We start from the raw sequence: 19,295 nt of genomic DNA, 5'->3' as shown, positions 1-19,295 counted from the left end.
CTGACTTACCTTAGATTGGGGGGCCATTTTTTACATGATCTAACTTCCCTGGATGTCTGTATGCAGTCAAAGAAGAGTAGCCTCCAGAGATACCTAAAACACCTACTGTGTAACAAATACAGTGCTTACTTTTCCCCAAAACCTTAACCACACACAGAATATGAGGATGAACATTTATTTCTCACAAACGAGAGGAATGAGAGCTTATCTGGATTCCCAAAGATGTTTGTTATGTAAAGCATTCTTGTTCCCCACCCAAACTGCGACATATATGCTTTTTCAAAGTTGGTTCACTTCAATGAGATCATTCGCAAGCCAAGTTGTAGAAGTATCATCAGAACATCTAAAAGAAATATGTTCCTCAGGCATCCATCAGAAGGAAAGGAAATTTGTCTATAACAGAACTAACTACTGCTTGGGGTTTGACCCTGTATCTGTTAGTCATTACTGTCCATTTTTGATTTGATGGAAGCAGTCTGCTACAAAATGTGTCTCCATTTTGCTACATTTCTCCGTTCTATCATAGTGTCACTATTATGTCTTGTAGAGCTTGGATCCCCTCTTGTCTGGTACCCGACTCTCTGGCGATGACAGGGTAGGTCCCTGTATGAGTGCCACCCACGTGTTCTGGTAGCTGTTCCTCTCACCTGCCACAACATGATTGTTCTTCTTGGGAGACAGTTCCTGGCAGGTGACTCTCTGATGACTCTCTGGATCTCACACCCTGATTTCTTCGTGGGGCTCCAACCTTCCCTATACCCCACCCTTACCACATCCAGGGCCTGAATGGATATTAGTATCTTGAGGTCTAGGCCACAGATTATACCTTCTCATCTTGCAGTCAAACAGTCTTTGGTACAAGTCCACACCAGTGGCCAACTCCTTGGAGGCCGTCTCATGCCTTGAATCAGAATCAATATTAACCATCTCAGTCTTGAGATAATAGTTCCAGCTCCTCGCTGCTATCCCATAGTATTACTGGGGCACCCTCTGGCAGGTTGCCACCCCATGCTGCCTTGACCCCATGTGACCTGTCTGCGATTTTCCAGGCAGCTCCTGCCAACACTCCAGACATTCATCTCGGTGTCCTTGGCTTGATTCCCTTTGAGTGTGGCCCCTCTGCTGCCATCATTCTGTGCTGCCATGCCACAGCCACTCTTTTGTGCAGCTCAGCTCTGGTCTTCTGCCCCACCTCTGGGATCCCTCCGCTGCGTGCCTCCACTATGGAACACTGCCCTCTCTCAAGGGCCTCTGCTCTGTGCACCACTCTCCCCCATGGCTTGGCGGTGTCCCACAGCCCCACCTCTGGGACCTCTCCACCAGGTGTCTCTGCTGTGGAACTCTGCCCTGCCTGAGGGGCTTTCCCATCACTTGTCACAGCCACAGTACTCTCTCCCTTCCCCAGGGTCTGTTTGCCACAGTTCTCTCTCCAGCATGGCCCTCTTCCCCCATTCTGCCTTGCCACCCAGGGTTCTCTACTTTCTGCCACTCCACAGCCCACCTTTTCATGGCCCTGCTCCCCCCAGCAGGCCCCACCCCTTCTCCCTGCCAATCTGCAAGGTCACACTGCTCCAGAGCGGTATGCTGGAGCCTCCTGTGCCAGACCCAGCTCACTGCTGGTGTTCACCACCTCTCCTAAGGTGAATGATGGGGGGAACCATGGTGGACCGTCTCTTCCCCCTTCACATACAGTTATGGCCAATTTTCCTTTAGCATTTATGGAATAGAAGAACACTGCTGTACCTCAAACTTTCCCATCTGACTGGCTGCACAATTGTTCCTCTCTGGCCTTTGATTATGTTTTGTGCCTCCCACTTTTCATCTCTGGTTTCTTGTCATAGAATTGGTATGTACTGAGAGTTTATCTTCATTTTATATTTCAGTTATGTGTTATAATCTGCTAGTGTGATAGTACTATGCAAGGATCACTGGAGTCAAGCTGATTTCTGATAAAGCTTTGTTCTTCCAAGAGACTAATGTAGTAGTGGTGTTTTCAGCGCTGTTTTAGCATCTTGACTATTTTAGCATGTTTGTTTGCTCAACTGATAAGACCATTGCTGAGCCCAGAAAGGGATGATAATATGGTAGTGGATCAGATTCATGAGTCAGATAAATGCTTCAGGAAGGATCTCTTGTGCCTCAGATACAAAGCAAGGGATTACGAGATCTGTAAACATGTGCAAATGAGTTTGTACCTCTATTCCCCAATTGAAAAATGAGGATATTACTTCACCAAGGTATTTATATTAATTCATGCTGAAAAAAGTTTGAAATTCATAGAAGGAAGGGACTCCATAAGCATACAGTATCATTAAAATTGATTTCAAGTGGATTTTTAAATCTCACAAACTGGATGAAAAGCTAATTATATTAATGATAGCTGCTAGTGGGTAAGTGGTTAACTGAAGTTACTACTAGTAGCCATTGTTAGCAAAGAAGAAATTGTGCACTCCACACCTAATGACAATTAATTTATTGAATTATGCCTGGCAGCAATCCAAATATAGGATGATCTGCCCAAATATGGTACCAAGAACAAATTTAAATCCTTTGCACTATTTTAGCCATAACCCTCACTACATGTTTAACTGTAAATGTGTGACTAGTAGAGCTAGACAAAAAATGTGTTTTCAATTTGGTGGTTGAATCAAAGCAAAAAAAACCAAACTTGGTTCAGATTGAGCAGAAACAAATATAGAGGGATTTCAACACAATTAAAAAATCTATTTTGATCACTTTAAAATGTTTCTTTTCATTTATAAACAACAGACATTAACATTTTAAAGTATAAAACATTTTAGCATTTCTGAAATGAAATATTTCATATTGTTATGTCAAAATGAAAGTTTTTGACATTTCAAAAATCTTCCCTCCATATTTTTCAGTCCAAATTCATTTTTGTTAAAATTTGCTCTTCATTATTGTTATTCTGATAATTATCATCCATCCTTAACTAAAGGATTGGTGGCACAATAAACCAGATATTTCTGCAAATGACTGTTCAGTGTCAATCTTGTTGCATGATTGATCCCTAATTGCATTCTCTTATATCCTTAATTTCACTCTCTTCTTGATCTCCTCCTCCTTCTCCTTTCCATGCATCCTTAAACAATTGTCTTCTCTAGGCAGTCCTTTTTTTTCTAACCACATATCCAAAGAATTTAATTTCCTTCTACTAATTGTGTTGATAAGGTTTCTTGTCACACAAATCTTCTGCAATACACAGTCATTAGGTTTTTTATTTTGCCTTGTTTTGTTTTGTTGTTTTTTGATGCCCATAGAATTCTCAATATTTTTATATAACTGCATTTCAAATGCTTCTAGCATCTGAACTCTCTTTTTTCCTAAGGCACATATAATTGCTGACCCTTCTATTCCTCCAGATCACTGATATATTTAACATGATTTTTTTTCTATGCCTAATTTCCTTTGAATGCAAGTTATCCTTACTTTATGTGGATTCTGTATGTACAAATTCATTCTTATGAGATGACCCTTTTTATACCAAAAATTCATTATACATGAGGTAAATTCACTGTTATGCAATCAGTATGGTGGAAGCCCGTAGTCACCTTCTTTGTGTGGTGCATTGTGGGAGTGAAACACACCAAAATATAGTCCCCTCTGTGGATCTGTGCTCCTCACTCATTGTCTGCAAGACTTGTTTCTGTAGTTGCCATCCGCATTATGATAGTGCCCTGTGCTTGTGTGTACTGTCTGCTGTTGATGAATAACAAACTTGCCTTGTAAAACGGTAGAAATTAGGGCTGTGCAAAGCTTTAGGTGCTGATTCGATTCAGAGGAAATTCAGCCTGATTCAACGGCTGAATCTCCAAATCCGAATCGAATCAGAATCAGAAGACCAATAAAAAGGTCTGAATCAATTCAAAGCTCTCCAAATCAATTCAGAAAAGATTTGGGGAGCTTTGGAGATTTGGGTAGTCCCTGCTCGCTGCCACAGGGAGCTGGATCTGGACTCCATGCCGGTAAGTACGGGCAGGGGGGCTGGAGAAGGGGGCAGGGGACCCCTCCCAGCCCCCCCCCGCAATGGCTGCCCCACCTGGCCCCAGCTCCTGGTTCTTTAAAAAAAAACAAAAAATCCCCACTCACAAGCTGCTGCCAGGCGGGGGTGCAATTTCCACTGCCCCCACACTGTGGGGGGGCTCTTCCACAAGCCCCCATCCCCCACACAGTCTCCCAGTGCCCCCCCCATGGCTGCCCCACCTGGCCCCAGCATCCTGGCTCTTTAAAAAAATTAAAAAGCCCCACACTCACCAGCTGCTGCAGTGGCCTTAGGGCTTCTGGGGGCATGTACAGGATTAAGTGAGGGAAACCTGTATTCTTACATTATCTCAGTGGGGGCCAAACTTTTTGGCATTAACCCCACACCCTCCCCAAGTGTCACTCTGATCACTTTCCCCTGCCAAATCAGCAGCTCTGCTTTCTTCTCCCTGCCCTGTGCTCTCTGCCTTATCTTGGTGTTGTGGTTTCTGCTTCTTGCCCTGTGTTTCATGCCCAATCTACTTCTCTATTTTCTGGTCCCTGCTCTATCTGCTACTCTGCTGGTTGCCCCCCTCTCCACTCTGCTATATGCCACATACAGAGGTTGCCTGTGCCACTTGTGGCACTCATACAGCAGGTTGGCCACCCCTGAATTATCTGATTTAATGACTGATCCATAATACAAAAACTCTTAGTGCTGCTTAACCTTTTCCATGACAACTCTTATGTTTTGTTCTTCTTTTTTATGTTTTTCATAAAGAATATATGGCTTTTTGCCTTTCAGATACTGAGAGTCCGTACTCTATTTTCCTTCTGCATGAAACCTACTTCCTGAAGTTCCCAAGGCAATCAAAGCTATATTGTCAAATCATGTATTCACCTGCTGCCATGTTAAGACCTCCTCTAAAACCTTCCAAGTTTAAAGAAATTTATTGGAGGAAAAAGAACAACAAGCATACAGTATAGATGTAGTTTTTTTCACAGTGTTGTAGTATGTGTAATAAGAGTTCTACATGCCTTTTCTAGGTTTCCTCTATTGTGAGTCTGAATGACTACCTGGATAGGAAGACTTGCCTATTGAAACATGTCTTCTCAAGACTTATGTTTCTCCTTTTAACTTCTTGCTCTTTGCTATCTGCTGTGAAAAAAGAAATAAGTTGTGTTTGTGATAAGTTAGTAAGCAGTCTCACTGGAGAAATCCGATTTCCTCTGGTGAGTTAAACAAGCATAACTACATAAGAAAAAGTAAGAATAGGGGTGCATGTTTCTCTTGGGGTTGATGGCATTTCAAAACAGGGAGGTAAAAGTGTGCTTTCAGGCAATATACAGCAGTAGGAAGATCATACTATATCTGATTCAAAACAGGGCAGACAGTGCTTTCTCTGCATATCCCATGAAACCTCAATTGACATATTTGCTAAGTGCCGAAGTAGAACATTTTCTGATTTCATCTTATGTGCAAACTTTTCCACAGCTGCACTCATCCTCTGCCAAAAATGTATTCTTCATTCACTTCTTTTGTTCTTTTCAATAGAAAATGTGATAATCAACATAATTTTATTTTGCCTTCTATAAAAGGAAATTCAAGCTTGAAATGCACTGATTTTTATGTAGGTACCTGGCCATATACTTTAAACAATCATCTTTCACTGATGAGCAATTTACAGAATTAAAGTTGCTTTAGTTACCTTGGTAAAAAAAATAAATAAATAATATGATCACTTCAAAGATACAAATCTCAACATACCTAGATGGTGAGAAAGGAATATGGTAGATTTGGCTCTTCTTGATTTGGATGGATGACACTGGTTTCATCTACATACACGCTTTACTGAGGAGTTGACGAATTAGCTCCTGAGTAAAGCATCACAGTCTACCCATGTGCCCATATTAGGACGCAGTAAATTAATTAAATCTGCTATAGGATAGTATTGCCCAGGACAAGTACTATCCTACAACAGAGTAATTATGTGCACTCAAATGTCCATGTATACTGTGATGGGAATTGGCTGAAGCACAAGGGTGCTACAGTACACAGCTGCCTGCCTCCTAATTGCACACTGTAGTACCCTTGTGCCCCAGTAAGCCCCTCTGCTTCCTAATGACACTACCCAAAGCCCAGGGCTCATCCCCCAGGCCCCCTGCCAGGCCAGGGCTGCTCTGCCTCAGCTCAAATTGCTGCAGTCCCGAGCACATGTGAAGATGATGCACCCTGGAAGCAGCTGACTGCATGAACTGCACAGGAGTTTATTCAAGTGCATTAATAGCATGTGTAGATATGCTCACAGAGTGTAAAATTAAACCTGCACCTTCCACTTCCTGTATTTGAAACCATTTGTCATTTCTTTGAAATCTATGCTCATAATTCACAAGAAACATGTGATTCATTCCAGCACTAGATCTCTTTTGGATCACTTTTTCAGAAACATACCATTTTCTTCATGCACAATGAACTTTACATTTTTCATGAATCCACTATATAGAGATCACAATATCCATCAGTTATAAAAAAACAGAAGTGAGAGGAATGTGTGAGATTCACTCATTTTGGTGCACCCTGTGAATTTTACAAATATGACTTGTTCTGCCTTCACAGTATCATTGTTATTCATGACAAAATAAATATTAATAAATGAAATAAATAGACCACATTGTAAAACTTGTATTCAAATGATCAAAAATGCTATGGCTCAACTTCACATGTGGAAATAAAAAGAAAAGGATTTTGAATTTTTAATCAGAATTGTGTTTGGTCTGCATTTTGAAATGTGTTTTGTTATGCCTTTTATATACAAAGATAAGTCATGTATCAGTCAGATGATTTTTGTATCAGATTAAGCAAAAAAAAAAAAAAAAAGAGCCCCAAGAAAACAGAAACCAAAAGAAATGCTGGATTCTTCTTTTCATACCAGTGTAACCCCTTTAATTTTGATGGAGTAACTTCAAAGAATCCAGATTATCACGGCTGTAAGTGAGAGCAGAATCAGGTACAAGGTCTTCATAGAGAGATAGAGGAAGGACTGTGTGATTCACTCAATGAAATTTTTCATCTTGAACTTAGTCCCCAGAGGGAATTACCTCTCAGGTCCATGTTAATATAGTCAGAAGCTACCGTGAAATTTGACTGTATATATTGTTCTATCTTGAAGATTAAGATGATACAAGTGCCGATAAAGTCAACAAATAAATGGAGTCTCTAGAAAGCTATTAAACAAATGCATAAAAAATGAAATGTGCATCAGAAAGTGATAGCGAATCCCATAGGGCAGGGATCGGCAACACATGGCCCACGGGCTGAATCTGGCCTGCAAAGTTACTGGATCCAACTCACAGAGACACAGACTTTGCCTGTGCCCATGCCCGGGGCTGGGGAGCTGGAAGCTGTGTCCAGCTTCTCTGTACACCCCCTTCCTCCCCAAGCCTACAGCATGGGCACAGCTTCTAGCCAGTGGGGAGCCACCTCAGGGCCAGGCTAGCGTAGGACAAGAGCAGGGAAAAGCGGAAGCAACGTGAAAGCAGGTTTCAGTTTCCTGGCTCAGCTTCCCTCCAGTTGGAAGCTGCACTGGCAACACAGCTGGGGAATGGGAGGCTGGGAGAAGCAGTGATGGAGCAGGCACAGCTCCCAGCTGCATGGCTCTGGTGTGGGTACAGAGAAAGCCCCTTTCCCCTGACACTGGTCCACCACCAAAGCCACCCAGGCTGTGTTGGACTGGAGCCAGGTTGTTCAGGCCTGTGGCTTGAAAAGTTTGCTGGCTCCTATCCTAGGAACACTTTGAGGTTTCCATAAAATTAAGATAAACTTTTCCTATCCAGCTTTTTGGACCCTTTAAGTACAAATAGCATAATTCAGGAAATGTGCCTCTGTCCCAGTTGTTTGGATCAAAACTTCCCCAGAGGGGTGTTTGGACTGAGATTTTGGTTTAGATTCCTCTTTAAATAAAATTTCCAATAATTTATTCTGGCACTTCTTATAATTACTATATTATGAATATTTAAATATTTAGGAGTATTTACTGAGATGCTTGTGTGTGGATGAACTGGTTCAATTATTGTGTAAGATTATTAAATAGAAGAAACTTTCTTATTAAGAGATAATTGTGATGTCCTTTTAAAAATGAATATTTGATCTTTGCAACAGGCTTTGCTCATAGAATATTCAAATTGTTTCTGGATTAGAGAGATGTGTCAAGTCAATTTACATTCCAAATACATATGGGTAGCTGCCTCAACTAATCTGATATCTGCACAGTAATTGCCCTTAATGATGTGAAGAAAAAATCTCAGGACTATAACTTGACCAGGATTTCTGTCAACCAATGCTTTAAGTGCTATAAATGTCCTTAAATTTAATCCTTCGCTTTGCCAAAAAAAAAAAAAAAGAAAGAAAAACACTCTTTAGTCACCCAACAAAGGTGAAAAACAACTACACATAAGAAAGAGAAGTGAACTAAACTAAATCCTCATCCACTTATTCAGTTTAAAAAGAATAGCCTGAAAATACATAAACTGTTTCCATGGTGAACACACATTACAAAGAAAAGCAAGAAATTTAAACCTCTAAATGTATTAGAAAAGAACCTCTACACGAAACTACTGATAAATTGAATGATCTGTCTGAAGAATGTTTTCAGTACATCCCCTTAGTGCAAAGAGCTCATAGTGTGTGTGGAAACAAAGGGGAAGAACAGACATGTCAAGTGACTTAGAAATTTTTGGCAGCTGAGCCAGGCTGTTAAAAGAGGGAGGCCACATTACTGGAAGGGAAGGGAAAGGCTGGGTCTAGCTAGCCATATTCTGAGTAAAAAGGCAAAGAGATAATTTGCTTTGCAAAAGGCAAAGTTTTTAGTCTGCAAGCAAAGAAAAAAGAACCATAATTCTGGTGTACTTACAGGCAACAAAAAAAGGAAGCTGCAAGTAGGGTTCGTACCAAATTTAGATCTATTAACCACTCACTCCCCTAGGACAACAGATCGCCTCAGATGCTTTGAGTCTACAGAAAATACCAGATCTGTGACACAGCCTATAGCATATCATCAGACTGATTCTCGTTTGAAAACAAGAGATGCAATTATAAGATGTAAGGTCCTGGATTCACCATCTAGGAATATCATTGGTGTGCTCAATGGCCTTTATGCAAAAGTGAAAAAAGACTGTTTTTCATAGGCCTGCAAGAGCAGAGCCTGAAGAGATAGCAGGGAGCAAACAAAAATAAATTAAAAGATTGTAGAAGGCATAGTTGTTTTACAGAGTATGTGATGTGGACTGTTTAGGGGGGAAATGCGATTAAGACAAAATGGGATCCAGGAGCAATAACAACCGGCAGCAAAACGTTCAGGGAAAGTAAGACTATTCCAATGAAACAGCTTGCAATAGGAAGGAGAAAACTGCATCAATACTTAGGACACTGGCTAATTCCAAATGTATGTAATACCAAGAGTCCTCTGGCAAAGTAGATCCTCATCCCACCCACTGCCAGGAATGCTTCCTCATCCTGACCCTTGCAGTTAGCTGGTTCAAAGCTAGGACATGCAGGAGAAGTAGCCAGCCTGGAGCTGGTGGCTTTACATAGAAGGGGAGGCTATAAGGCATTGGCACCCACCTGTTGTGCTTGAGTCCCACTAACTAGACATGGGATCACATCAGAGTCTAATCTTTCATATCAAGTTGTCAAGAAAACTTTGACAACTGTGACCTGAGCATAACCAATCTGATGATATCTGAGGTTCTTAACTCAGAAATGGGAGGTAGTATAACCAGAAAAGAAGCTACCTGACCCCACATCCAACTAGAGAGAGTTTTGTCACTGCACAAGAGGTCTGATCTGAAGTGCACTGTCTTAGAGAAGAGATATCTATCTAGGTAGGACTCTTAAGTATTTGTCCATGATTCTGCCCTGACAGAAGGCATAGATAAATAAATACATAATGTCAAGTAAATTCAAAGGGGAAAAGGGAGTTGGAAAATAAAGGACTGAGTAACAATGCTGTATGAGTCTAAAATTCTACCAAAAATGAGAGAAAGGAGAAATGCTGATGGAAAGACAATCAGGTAAATAAAGTTTGACAATGGGCTCAGTTCAATGCTGAAATAGGGATTGCCCTCATTCTCTCCTCCCTAGTTTATCTCTTGGTAGCTCCTTAGCTTCTTAGGAAGTTTCTATCCCTTGAAAATCCTCCCCTCAAGTGCATTCCTAAGGAATTACTGTACTGGTGGCATCTGCTGGGCTATTAAAGAAATATTAGATTCTTATTGTCCTTTCTATGTTTTAGTAGCACTGCTCCCTTTTCACTTTTATCCATTTTCTAAGTATTAGTTCCACTGGAACATGCACATTATCATCTCTCTTAAAACCTGATGTACTTTTCCATTCTGATACTTCAGACTGCACAACAGAAAATGGTCTCCAGAAGGGAACTATTGGAGCTGTGTCCATTGAAATATTAATTTGTTCTAAATAAATATTGTTTTAAAGCTGTTGTATGCATTCCCCTGAGTAGAAGAAGTCCTGGGTTCTGATCCAGGGACTGCTTATGCATTTTATATTACAGAGACTTTGAGACTAAAGGAATAAATGTTATTAGGAAATGGCATCAACATCTTGGACTCTTTCTTCCCAGAGAACTTTCTTCATCACTCTTCTACAGAATCTAGATCCCCCTTTCTTTCTGTGTCTGGTCCCATAAAACTAGTAGTTCAGCTTCAATATGATGAGTGAAGAATATATTCCTTTACACCTTAGCCTACAGTAGGAGTCGGCAACATTTTTGGGCAGAGTGCCAAAAAATACCCACAACTTCAATTTGTAAGACATTGGCATAGTAGGGCTGGGTAGCAGGGGAGTCGTAAAGGGACCGATCCTTGTTGTGGCAGTGCAGCCCCAGCCCCTTCCCTGTTGTCCACCCCAAGGCATACATGCCAAGGAAAATGCCTTCACATGCCACACTCTGGCACCTATGCCAGGGGTTGCCTACCCCTGGCCTACAGCCTGCTGGGTAGAGTATTTTCCTGGGAGATGGAAGATGTGTGTATGCATTCCCTGGAGGCTGCAGGGTAGGGAAAACCTAAAACTCAGGTTTCCCATTTCCTAAGTGGATGTTTTAACCATTGGGCTATTATATGACAATGGGCTTCATCACTCAGAGGTATAACTAGTATTTTCGAGACCATGTGGGGATTTCTGTGGGGAGTGGGGGGGATTTCTAGTGTCACAGATCCAGGAAAAGAGATTCTGATGTCACAGCTGCTGAGGCCATGGCACAGGCTCCCAAAACACGAGGTAGCCACTGCATGGGCTCTCCAAGGACTGCCATTCTAATTAGTGCCCCTTCTAATCAGTACTCAGACTTGCTGCCCTACTTGCTACCCCTAGTTGTTAGGGCTGTGTGAAGCTTCAGGTGCTGATTTGATTCGGAGGAGATTCGGCCCAATTTGGTGGCCAAATCGCAAAATCCAAATGAAATCAGGAGATCAATTAAAAGGTCTGAATTGATTCAAAGCTCTCTGAATCAATTCAGAAAAGATTTAGAGTGTTTTGGCAATTCAGCCACACCCTGCTTACTGCATGCTGGTAAATAGGGGGCAGGGGAGGGGGGGCTGGAGGAGGGGGGCCATGGGGGACCCCCTGCCAGGCCCCATCCCCTGCCTGCTCTCCCACCCTCCCTGAGTGCCCCCTGACCCCGGCCTGCTCTCCCAGCCTGCCCCCCATGGCTGTTCCATCTGGCCCCAGCTTCCAGCTCTTTAAAAAAAAAAAGCCCCTGCTCAACAGCTGCTGCCAGGCGGAATGGGCAATCCCCACTGCCCTGCATTGCATGGGGGGCTCTGCCATGAACCTCCCAACCCCCGCCCATGCTCCTAACCCTGTCAATGGCCACCTGGCTCCAGCTCCCAGCCCTTAAAAAAAAAAAAAAAGCCCCCACTCACTGGTTGGTGCAGCAGCCTCAGGGCTTCTGTAGGCTCATGGAAGAGTCCCCTATGTGGCATGGTGCAGTGAAGAGCAGCAAGGATCGCCCCCTGCCTGGAAGGAGCCAGTGAGAGGGGGCTTTTTTTGTTGTTTTTTTTTTCAAGAGCTGGGAGCTGAGGCTGGGCGGGGCAGCCATGGGGAAAGGGGTCTGGGAGAACAGGGAGGTTGGTGGGCTTGTGGAAGAGCCCTCCACATGCCAGGGGGCAGCAGGGATCACCCTCCCTCCCTCCCCCCACTTGGCAGCAGCCAGTGAGTGTCAGGCTTTTTTTTTTTTAAAGAGCCGGAAGCTGGGAAAGTGGGTGGGGCAGCCATTGAGAGTAGGTGGGGATGGGGCTGATTCAGACATTCAGCTGATTTGGCTGTGGCTGAATCTCCAAATCAGATTCAACTGAATCGATTCAGGTCAGTGATTCAAATCACCAAATCGAATCACTGTGCCTCAAATCAGCCGAATCTGAATCCAAAACAAATAGCAGCCACTTTGCACAGGCCTACTAGTTATGCTAATTCCAACACCACCTGAGTTTTTGAAGGAAAGTGTGTACCGCTTTTTTTGTTAAACACAGTTCTGTCTGCATATATTACACATGCTCTGAATGTGCCCATTGGATAAGGGCCTCTCAAGTCCTTAGGCATTCTTGTGAATCCTAAACTGCCTTAGGCCTAAGATAAGCAATGAGATATTCTGCTCGGCCAAGAGAGACATTGTTCTGCTCTTGAACGGTATCAGAAATTTAGGCAGTTAGGTAAGTTTTCCAGTAAAATTGTAGGCACCTATTGTATCTCAGGGTACATTTGTCCTGCAGTGGCAAACTTCCCAGCCCATCCACTCAAACTCCAAGGACATCAACTCTAGAAAGGAAATGGTGAGGAACCTAAGGAACAAGAACACCACAATGTAGACCTAGCTCTAATGAGAAAATATTACTTTAAGAAAGACAAAGATTCTTGTAAGAAATGAAGGGTTTTGGGGGGAACATCTGCCAGCATAAATTTCACTGTAAAACACCAAAGAAATTAACAATAATAACAATAATATTAAATGTGGTATTTGAACTTTTATAAGATTTTCTCTCGTATTAATATTCACCTATTTAACAAAGTTTATTTTCAACAGCATTAATAGTGGTGACTCATAAGCCTAAAAGCTTAATTTTGTTAGATAGATAAACTAAAACCAAAAATAAAATAGCCTATTATGTGTGAGAGGATTGTGCCATGTTAATTGAAAACAAGCTGGAACTAAGCTAAATTGTATGAATATTTAATCTTTCTTTCCTACACAAAGGTTGCTGGTAGATGCAAGTTTATACACTTTTTTTAAGCAGAAAAAACATGCTATTTACTGTCTTAGCTTTGGTGAATTCTAAGCAGCCCAGTGGCCTGAAATGCTTATAGAAATAAGAGTATTTAAAAGTCCTAGGCACTGTTTCTTTAACGCATTGTTGTTATAGATAAGGTTTAGTTATTTTGGAGAGAAAAACTAACAACATAGGCCATCTATACATGTGCTCCAAGGGGAAGGGGGGGGGGGAAAGGGTTAATTAGAGCAGCTCTCAGGAGCTGCTGTAATTAAAATGCCCATAGAATTTCATGTATTCAGAATCCCACATGTCAAAATGGTGGTGGGCTTGCTTTAACTAAAGTTTGTTTTTTAGTTAAGGCATACCTGCCACCATTTTGAAATGCAGGACACTTAATACACAAGACGCTGAAGCATTCTGATTGGAAAACTCCAGCAGACTCAGTTAATCGAGTGTACTGGATAGGCAGTTGTGCCTATCTGTATGACTAGGGATTCATTGAGTTTGCTTTGACACTTTCTAATCAGAATACATCGGAGCACATGTAAAAGTGCCCTATGTGGACAATAAAAACAAGCTTATTTTAAAAAATACCATCCTTCCTTAGTTTTGAGGGAATTTCAATTGAGAAAATTGAGCCAGGTGGACAAGCAAAGAAAATGGATTTGGGATAAAGCGGCTAGGAGGCAGGAAACACCAAAGTTTGCCTCTTTCTGGCCAGAAACTCACTAGTCTCCCCAAATTATGAATAGGCCATATTATCTACCTCCCTGTTAAATTTGCCCTGTCTACAGAAGCAAGAAGCAGATCTAGAGGATAACTTATATGTGGATATTTTCTATGGCACACTAGAAATGTGGATAGGAGATGCTGCATATCCAAGGGATATGCACTGTCTGCCATAACCCACCAATACAAGAGGGGGCATGGGAGATTGCCATCAGAGAAGATAGGATGAAACTGGCAAACTGGAGGCATCATAATGGGGTGCAGATCAGTATTAAGAAGAAGGTTGTAGTGCTTGCCTGGGAGTTAGAGAGAACCTAAAGCTATACATGAGCCTCTGTTCCTTAGCGTAAGTATCCACATTCTCAATGTCATGAGCGACTGGTGCCTCCTGAATCTGGGCAGGCATCTGCAGAAGCTGCTGACCCTGTCAGGGGAAGCATCAGCCCAACTGACAGCATCAGTGTCGACCATTGGGGGGGCACCAGCCCCATCAGAAGGGGCATGTGCACCCCTGTGCACCCCCTACCAGTCGCCTATGCTCAATATGCTGTGTTAATAAAAGTAATGGTAAAATAAAATGGAGAAAAGACTGAAGTTAATTTTTTTTATTTAAAAATAATATAATTGCTAAGCCCCCTAAAATACTCACTATATTAATTACAAGGTTCACCAGGTCTCATGACACTTCTCAGTCCCTTGTTAAGGTCCTCTTTGGTCCATCCTTCAGGTTCAAATGCTGGTCAGCTCCACTGTTACAGTCTAAAAGTACAGGTGCATTCAATACAAATGTGCTTTTTTTCCCCCCCAAACTGGAATAGTGGATATCAAAAGCCTGAACCAGCACTGACAGACATCAGCGGAAGAGTCTTTCTACTAATCTTGGGAGGTTCTGTTTCAGCCCTGACTAGAAGTAAAGATGAGAGAAGAGAGTTTGGCCACTACATTCTCCTTTTTTTGCAGTTCCTTTAAAGGACCAAACTTCTTTCATAATACCTCTTGTCCTGATATACTGTGAGAAGTGCCATTTCTCTGTACAGCTGCTTATGAAATTAGAAGAGAGTCTGAGAAGGGTACTTCACAACTTGACTGTCTTGGTTATGTATAAGGTTGTGCAATTAATTCAATGTGTACATCTACACGAGACACTAACTGTTCAGTAGCCTAATTATACTGTGCAGTAGCGCATCACAACACAGACAGTTAATATGCTACTGCCCAGTAGCATCACTTAAAAAATGTTTGCCAGCACTACTGCGCAGTAAGTGTGGTTACTGCACATTTATTTAGTGATTGATTATACAAACACTAAATGCCAAGTAACCACTGCATGTTAATAAATGTGTAGATGTGCCAACAGAAAGTGAACCAAAAAACAGAAAACAAACATATATAGTTGGCTTGGATCAAGCCAAATATAACCTTTTTACCTTGATAAAATCAAAAGCCATTTTTATTTGTTTTGTGTTAAGTTTAATGTTTCATTTGAACTAAAATGAAATACTTTGTTTTCAAGCATGTGGAAGGAAATTAAAGGCTAAATTCACAACACTGCTGGAGAATAATAAGGTGTTATTCTCTTTCTTTTAATCTAATAATTGGAAAGTGTACTAAACTTCATTTCCCAAAGGAGTGCTTAGCATGGACTGTGTGTGTCCACACAGGGAGTTAGTGCAGAGTAGGAGATGGTCTCTAAATTCACTCCCTAGTGTGCACTATTGTAACTTCCCCATGGGGACAAGCCAGTATTTGCTTAGCTAAGAATAACAGCTTAGGTAGCAGGGAGGCAGCTAACATGCTGGCACATGTAATTAGTGTGCCCATGTGCCCTGGCCTATATCAAAGGAGGCTTGTGTGGGCCTGTAGCAACAATGTGGAGGAGGGGTGGAAGGTATAGTGAAAAGAAAAATAGCTGGAGTCACAGTTGAGCAGATCTCTCTAGAAGAGCTTATTTTGTTACTATGGAGACTAAACAGCATCCCTGAAGGGAAATGAGTTCTTCAGTGGCCAAGAAGGATGAAAAAAAATCTGTGGCAGCAGAACTGGCGTGGCTGAGAGCTCATTGTGAGGCTGAAAGTGGCTGACACCCTGGCAAAGCCCCCTCTCTCATCTTCACAGAGCTGTGCACGTGGGAGGAGATAGATAGTGGGACAGAGCTGGCCCATTTCCTATAAGCTGAATTTGCTGTCTCCAATGGTGCCAAATGGATATGTTTCCAGTAATACTGAAGGAATAGAAAGGAATTTCTGTAGCTGGCTAGCTGACTGAGCTCCTATGCAAGGATTGCATTCATATTGCAAGGATTTTATTGCATTATATGATGCTAGACCCATTTTTTACATATTTTTCAATCTAAATGAACACTAGGGTTTTCCCTTAGGAAAAGGGAAGGGTCTCTTCAGGTTTCCTTAGTTTCTCCATGAGCAAATGAGTGCTGGGTGCAGGTGCCACCACCCATGCTAAGATCAGGTTGTGTATTATCCCATTCCAATTGCTGAGGGATTGAAGGACAGGAGAAAAAAAACCTTTGTTTGAATCTAGGCAGAGTCTAAGGTGCCTATGTTCAGTTGCAAGGTTGAGATAGGCACAGGACCAGTAGGAGAAGAATGAGATTGACCACCTCCCCAAGTGAGCTCAAGTTATTCTGGATATTGCCAAAGCTCACTTGACAAGATAAAGGATAGTTGTTGTAAAGGAGTTCAATTGGGATCAGGTTATGCTATAAAGGGACAGATTCAATAGGATTACTTTGAAGATTCTAGAAGGTTTAAATCCCAGAGAAAAATGGTAGATTCTGTGGGACAAAGGAGGAAAAACACCCTCACTAAAAGTTTCAGGGCCTTCCAAGGTAGTAGATTCACTACTACAGGATTCCCCTTGATTTATACGGGTTCCATATCTGCTAATTTGCTCTCATGTGATCAACCTTTTTCTACCTAAAATTCCTTATATGCAAGGTAAATTCACTCTTATGCGATTGTGGCTCCACTTCTCCCCACTCACCCCAGCCCCTGGGCAGCCCATGGCACAGTGCAGACAGGTGGTGTTGGCTGCTCCCAGGTCTGCTGCAGTAGTTGGGGTGAGTGGGGAGAAATGGAGCCCCGGGAGGTTTGGGGCACAGTGCAGCTGAGTGGCTACAGGCAGCTGGCATCGGCTGTTCCTACAGCCACTGCAGAAGGGACTGGGGTGAGCAGGGAGAAGCAGAGACCCCGGGCTGCAGCAGGCAGCAAGGCAGCAGGAACTGAGTGGGCACGGGGCAGCAGGGAGTGGGGCAGCGGGGCATGGCTCTTGCTGCTCCACACCCCCCAGGAGGGCTGAGGGCTGGAGAGCTATGTTGGGCTTTCCTGGGGAGGGGTGCAGGACCCCAGATCTCAGCACAAGACAACAGCAGGCTGCTGCTGCAGGCTGGGGCCAGCAGAGCCACTGGGCTCTCCCTGGTGCTCAGCAGGCAGGTTGGGAGCTACAGTGAATTTTGGGGTGGCCACAGCCCCCCTCACAGCACTGCCACCCACCTGGAGTGCCAGGAAGAGCCTGATGCCACTGTCAGCCCCAGCCTTGCTTGCAGGAATGAGGTGGCACTGATGGGAGTTCCCTTTATGCAAATTCCCTTTATGCAAATTCAATGCATGCACCGTTCTCCAGGAACACATGTACCGCATAAATTGAGGGAAACCTGTGTTTTCTTTAGGACATGTGAAAAAAGGGCATTTAGAAGTAGCTCACGAGCTACTTCCTTGCATGCAATGAAATATAGTGAATAAGCAAAAAGACCAAGAAAATTATTTATCTATTATTCTTCCTTTAACCTGCTATGAGCAGGGCAAGTTGCAACACAGGTGAAAGGCTCCTATTAAGTCAACTTTCTAGCTATTCCCAATGCCAGCCCAGACTTTAATCTTTGGATTTGTATTTTGAATGTCAATTTTATTTTGACAAGGCCAAGCCCCTGGGACTCTTAAGATCATGCTCAGCCTCTGAAGGTTCAGTGCATGGTCAGAGTGGTATATGGATAAGGTTTCTGACTGACAGCTGGTAGGCCATCTGGAAACATTTTTATCTGCATCAAGGATGGAATCAAGAAAAGATATTAACCTGTTCCTTTCATTTCAGGTTGGCTGGTGGTTTGGAAGCACTGTTAGCCAGCATTAAAATAGAGCAGAGGTTCCCAACTTTTTTATGCTGAGGACAAACAAACCATGGACTGGAAGTGACCATGGACTGGCAAACTGTGGGCACGTAGCCAACACTTTTTTTATACTCAGTATAAAAAAGGGTTGGCTGCCGGTCTGCACTATGCTGATTACCTCCAGTCCACAGTTTGCCGGTCCATGGTTTCCCAGTCTGTGGTCACTTCCGGTCTGGCAGCCAGCTCTCCTGTGGATCAGCAGCCAATCCTTCATGGCCTGGCACTAGGCCATGACCCAGGGGTTGGGAACCCCTGAAATACAGATTCCTCTTCTTCCACCAACTAAACTAGTCTGTTTAGAAGTTGAGCAGAAGTTGAGCAGAAGTGTTTCTGTTCACCAGCTAAATTGATAGAATTATTGGAATTGGTTATGATGGCTGAGGTGTTGCCCTGTGGGGTCAGGCCGACTCTCGGGATCTCAATATTGCACTGTTAGACAGGAGGGTGTGACACAATTGCACATATACAAACACACAAATCAATTAGGTGCATACACACACACACTACCAGCTCAGGCACATACACATCCAAACCAGCCTAGGCACATGCATACCTATCACCATTCAAGCACATACACTATACACCCCAAAAGTTAGACACAGATCACTAATTCATATATCATGCACACAATGCCATATATATATATATATATATGTATATATATACACACACGCACACACACTCACCAGTTCACACACATACAACCCACCTACACATACACACAGGTAAGTTCCTAACTTGGATGGTACAGTGTGTATGTGTGTGCTTGGGGTACTTGGGATACTTAGGGGAAGGTTAAGGTGAGAGAGAGAGAGAGTTAAAGTGTAGGGAGTGAAAGTTGCCAGAACCGGGATTAGAACTGGTGGACTACAGAGAAGCTGACTGAGGCATTAGGTTTGGGTTTACTTAAGATAGACTGGGGCTGCAAACTGAGGCAGACAGCTGAGGTATTGGGAGCGCAGATAAGTGGTGACAAGGAGGAGATAGTCAGAAAAGAAACTGAAGCAGAAACCTGGTTGCTCAGGGGAAAAGAAAAAGGCAGTGGGGATAAGACAGTGGCAAAAAAACAGGGGGTTTGGAGGCAGAGAGGAGCTCAGGACAGGTGTTGGAGGTGGCA

This window comes from Alligator sinensis, unplaced genomic scaffold (genome assembly GCF_000455745.1).
Source record: "Alligator sinensis unplaced genomic scaffold, ASM45574v1 scaffold784_1, whole genome shotgun sequence".
NCBI classification, from domain to species: domain Eukaryota; kingdom Metazoa; phylum Chordata; order Crocodylia; family Alligatoridae; genus Alligator; species Alligator sinensis.
The sequence above is the reverse complement of the archived record's forward strand: the minus strand, read 5'-3'. Positions refer to the sequence as shown.